The sequence below is a fragment of the Rhinopithecus bieti genome, unplaced genomic scaffold, assembly GCF_001698545.2.
Source record: "Rhinopithecus bieti isolate Rb0 unplaced genomic scaffold, ASM169854v2 scaffold_51827, whole genome shotgun sequence".
NCBI classification, from domain to species: domain Eukaryota; kingdom Metazoa; phylum Chordata; class Mammalia; order Primates; family Cercopithecidae; genus Rhinopithecus; species Rhinopithecus bieti.
Genome location: NW_016820189.1, coordinates 108,481 through 113,051, shown reverse-complemented (window position 1 = coordinate 113,051; position 4,571 = coordinate 108,481). Strand labels below are relative to the sequence as shown.

Genomic DNA, 4,571 nt, shown 5'->3' with positions numbered 1-4,571 from the left:
AATGTAAAAGCTGTGCTCCAAGTCCCCTCCTGACTTCTAGTCACTTCCATGCTGCCAGCAGAGGGCATGGGATTCTTCGTGAGGAGCCTGAGTCTCAGCTTTGCCCGGTCCTTGCTGTGTGACCTTGGGTAAGTTACATAACCTCTCTGAGCCTCAGTTTTCTCAGCCATAAAACAGAGACAATAGCCCTACCTTTCAGGATTGTGGTGAGAAGTAAATAAGACTATGCAAATAGGCCTTTCTTCCCCTTCCTCCTCTTCCACCTGGGGGCCCTGCTGTTCCTTTCTCAAGCTGTCCCTCCTCCCAGCAGCTTTCTGAGTCTGCGTGCACTCCTGAGGGCTCGTCCTCCTCATCTACCTGTACCCTTTGGAACAGCTAGGGCTACCCTTGGTCGCATTATTATCTCAATTACATTCCCATCTCTTACACTGGAAAGCTGACCACCTGTATAATCCACATCTGAACACAGAGCCAGCACATGGGAGGCCTCTTAACGTTGAATGAAATCGCTTTGCAAATCGCAAAGAGCTTCCAACAGCCCCTTAGCTGTCATCGCCCAGGGAAGCATTTGTCATTGCAAAACTGAACCACCCTCACCAAAAAGTGAAGCATGCCTGGATCCAACCTGTAGAGGGAGGCTTGGGGGAAGGAGCGGATGCAGGGCCCATTTTGTGCCACTTGGGAGAGGAGTCGTGAAAGACCACTGACTGGGGAGCCCAGGCCTCTGCAAGCCCAGGCTGTTCACTCCGTGGTTGGATATAAGTCAAGATCCTCTCAGCCTTCCTCCATCATCTTTCTGCAGTCCACCACTGCAGCTTCACTAAGCCCCCCTCCCCCAGAGCTGGATAAAGGAGCTCTGCTGGACTCTTCCTGCCTGCCCCGGGATCTTTGTGTCTCGCATCTCTGAGATCTTGGTCCCATCACCAACTTGCTCTGTGACTTTGCAAAAGTCACTTAGTTTCTCTGAGCCTTGATTTTCTTATTTATAAAATGGAGTGCCTCGAGAATCAAAGGAAATAGAGGGAATGTCTTCCCTGTTTCCTCAGCTACAGCTCAGGTGCTCTCCACCCTGGGGGCCCAGAAGAATTACCTGGGAGCTTTAAGAACATTTGAATGTCGCCCTGCAGGTCTCCCAGTCGCCTTTCTGACTCAGTGGATCTTGAATGAGACTAGGGCATTGGCTACTTTTTTTTAAAGCTCCCAAGGTGATTCCTGGGTTGAGTAGGGGCTGAGAACCACTGTGAGCTGCTTGGCCAACAACAGGGCCCCTCTGTCCTAGCTGTTGTCACTCTGTCTGGCTTCACTCCAACTCCCACCCTACAACCCTGCCTCTTAGAGGCTGCTAAACATCTTGTAGTTTCCCAGAGGGATCTCTCTCTCTCCCCCACTCTCCCTCCCTCTCTCTCTCCCTTTTCTCTCTCCCTCTCTAGGCCCTCTCCTCTCTCTCCCTCCCCTCTGTCTCTTTCCCTTCCTTGCTCTCCCTTTCCCCCTCTTCCTTTTCCTCTCTCTGTCCCTTTCTCTCTTCCTCTCTATCCCTCCCCTCTCCCTCTCTTTCTCCCTCCCTCTTTCTCCTTCTCTCCCTCTCTCTTTTTTCCTTTCTCCCTTCGTCTCTCTTTCCCTTTCTCCCTCCCTCTCTCTTACCCTTCCTCCTTCTCTCTCTCTCCCTCTCCCCTTTCTCCCTCTCTCTCTCTCTCCCTTTCTCTTTTCCTCTCTACCCCTCTTCTCTCTCTCTCTCCCTTTTTGTCCCCTCCCCACTCTTTTCCTCCCCCCCACCTTTCCCTTTCTTCCTCTCTCTCTCTCTCTGGTTTCTCTGCCTTTCTATGTCACCCTGTTCTCCCCACCCAGACTGCTGTCCTCACCCGCCTTGGTCTGGGATCTCCTCCATCTCCTCTAGGCTTAGCTGAGCCCCTCTCATCCTGGGAGCCTCACCTGGGCCCTGTGTTTGGGGTTGGCCCCTCCCTGCGCCTCCATTCCACCTGCTGCCACCTTGAGGCTTGTCTCTGTGTCTCCTAATTGTCAATGTCTCACTGCCCTGGAGGCCCCTACCTGGCTCAGAGCCTGGCATATGGTGGGGGTTCTGAGTTTGCCCGTCCTGCCTTCCTTCCCTCCCTCTCCTTCGGCCTCCTTGGTCTCTTTCAGCAGCGTTCTCAAGTTTTAGCAAGCATCAGACTCACCTGGAAGGCCTGTCAAAACACACATTGCTGGGCCCCACCCCCAGGGTTTCCTATTTAGTGCAGAGGACGGGTAGATGATTTGCCATTCTAACAATTTCCCATTCTGAGAGCCACCGCTTTAGAGCAGGATGTTTCAACCTGGCTACTATGGACATGCTGGGCTGGGTAATTCCTCGTTGTGTGCCCTGTGCACTGTAAGATGCTGGGCAGCTTCCCTGGCCTGTACCCACCAGATGCCAGTAGTAACCCTCCTCCAGATGCAGCAACCAGAAATGTCACCAAATGTCACCTGGCCAGATGTCCCCTATGGGGGCAAAATCACCCTGACATTGAGAACTGCTGCTCTAGAACTCTTTGTCCCGGGGGTGGAGTGGACCCTGTGGGGACTTGGCGGGCCCAAGTTCTAAATTACTGTCCTCAAGCCAAATCAGGCCAGCCACCTGTTTTTATAAATAAGGGCGCACTGGAACACACAGCCCCACCCATTCATTGTTATCTTTCTACTGCTTTCTTGCTACAAGGGTGGAACTGAGTAGTTGCGACAGAGGCCGTCTGGTCTGCAAAGTCTGAGATATTCGCTATCTGGCTCTTTTCAGAAAAAGTCTGCTGACCCCTTTGCAGACCCTGAAGGGGTCTGGTAGAATGGGATGTGGTAGAAGGACCCGGGCAGGCACGCCCACCCACTGTCTTCCATCCAAAGGAAGGGTAGTCCTTCAGGCTGAAGCTCAATAAAGGGGGTATTCTATCCCCAGGAGTTTCCTATGTGTGCTGGGAAGAGGGTTGGGGGTGGCATTGGGCCCGGCAGCCTGGCGCCAGGCTGGGATTTTCCACCACTGCCCGGTTAACGGCCATGTGGTCACCTCCCTTTGACCAGACCTGGGCTCTGCCTATCTACAGGGTAAACAAGAGCTCTGCACACAGCCCCAAGGAGAAGGAACCAAGGGGGTAGATTCTGAGGCAGAGTGGAAGTGTATATGGCATTTGGGTCTGATATGTCAAGGGGAAGACTGGGGAAGAGGGACGTTGGGCCAGTCCATTCATTCATTCGACATTTATGGAGCATCTGCTGAATCCAAGGCACCATATAATAGGCACAGTGAACAAGATACTGTTCTTGTCCTCCTGGATTTTCAGAGTTTGGGGGAAACAAGCAAGGAAGGGATGATTACCCTTGGGGAAGCAGAGGGGTGACACAGAGGAGGCTCTAACCAGTTTTGCTGGTGCAGTTGGAGAGGGCTTTGAAGACAAGATAATACCTATTTTTGAGCCACGAGTCTACTCTGTTCCCCTCCCTTTAATGGGACAACTTTTAAGCCCCCCAGATTCCTTCCTAAGTGCTCCAGCTATGTATCAGCTCAAGTCTGTGCCCTGATTTTCATACCTCCTTGAGCTAAGCCCTCTGCCCCCATCAAGGAGGCCTCAGCTGGTCCCTCCCCACCCCGTTTCTCTTGTCCAGAGCACGAGGAATGCATGGCAGGCTGTTTGCAGCAACTGAGTAGTCTAGCAGGGGTGCCCCTTCTGGGGCATTGCTCATGCCTGTCCCCTCTGCCTGGTCACTGTCCTCCTCCTGTCTCCTGGCCCATCTTAATCCAAATCCCACCTTGGCTTTTTCACATCCACACAAATGCTCCCTCATCTGTGAAGGGGGATCATAGATTGCGGTTGACTATGGATCACAGTTGTGCATGTGCATGGCTTCAGAACCATGCAATATTCATCTCTGTACTCTTTATAGTCAAATTTAGCACCACAGTGCCTCCCTGGAAGTTCACGCAGTGAGTGAATGAATAAATGGCATCCTAAGGACTTAAGGGAGATGGCAGTGTTGTCTGGTTCTAATTCTTTACATCTGTCCAGCACTAAATAGTTGCAGGGCACTTTGAAACTTGAGCTCATTAATCACCACCCAGAGGCACAAGGTCAACAGAGTGGGCATTGCTTATTAATCAGGGTTTTTCACTAGTCCGGGCAGTAAGCAAATGGCTTTCTTTCTTTTTTTTTTCTCTTGGTGGTAAGAAAATGGCTTTGGCTAAATTAATCAAAAGGGACAGGTATGGGAAGGGCACAGAGAAACTCACAGATTTGTGACCTTGACCGCTGAAAGAAATTTATTTTAGGCCGGGCGCGGTGGCTCAAGCCTGTAATCCCAGCACTTTGGGAGGCCGAGATGGGCGGATCACGAGGTCAGGAGATCGAGACCATCCTGGCTAACATGGTGAAACCCTGTCTCTACTAAAAATACAAAAAACTAGCCGGGCGACGTGGCGGGCACCTATAGTCCCAGCTACTCGGGAGGCTGAGGCAGGAGAATGGCGTGAACTCGGGAGGCGGAGCTTGCAGTGAGCTGAGATCCGGCCACTGCACTCCAGCCTGGGTGGCAGAGCGAAACTCCGTCTC

The 4,571-nt window shown here is 52.2% G+C and overlaps 1 long non-coding RNA gene across 1 annotated transcript in view; it reads left to right on the top strand.

Annotated features, from left to right (window-relative positions):
* LOC108520314 (uncharacterized) overlaps nucleotides 1–4,571 on the top strand; it is a 33,997-nt gene continuing 29,426 nt past the window's right edge. Inside the window, exon 1 of the long non-coding RNA XR_001882879.1 lies at nucleotides 1–128. This is a non-coding gene — a long non-coding RNA (uncharacterized LOC108520314). The remainder of the gene's footprint in view (nucleotides 129–4,571) is intronic.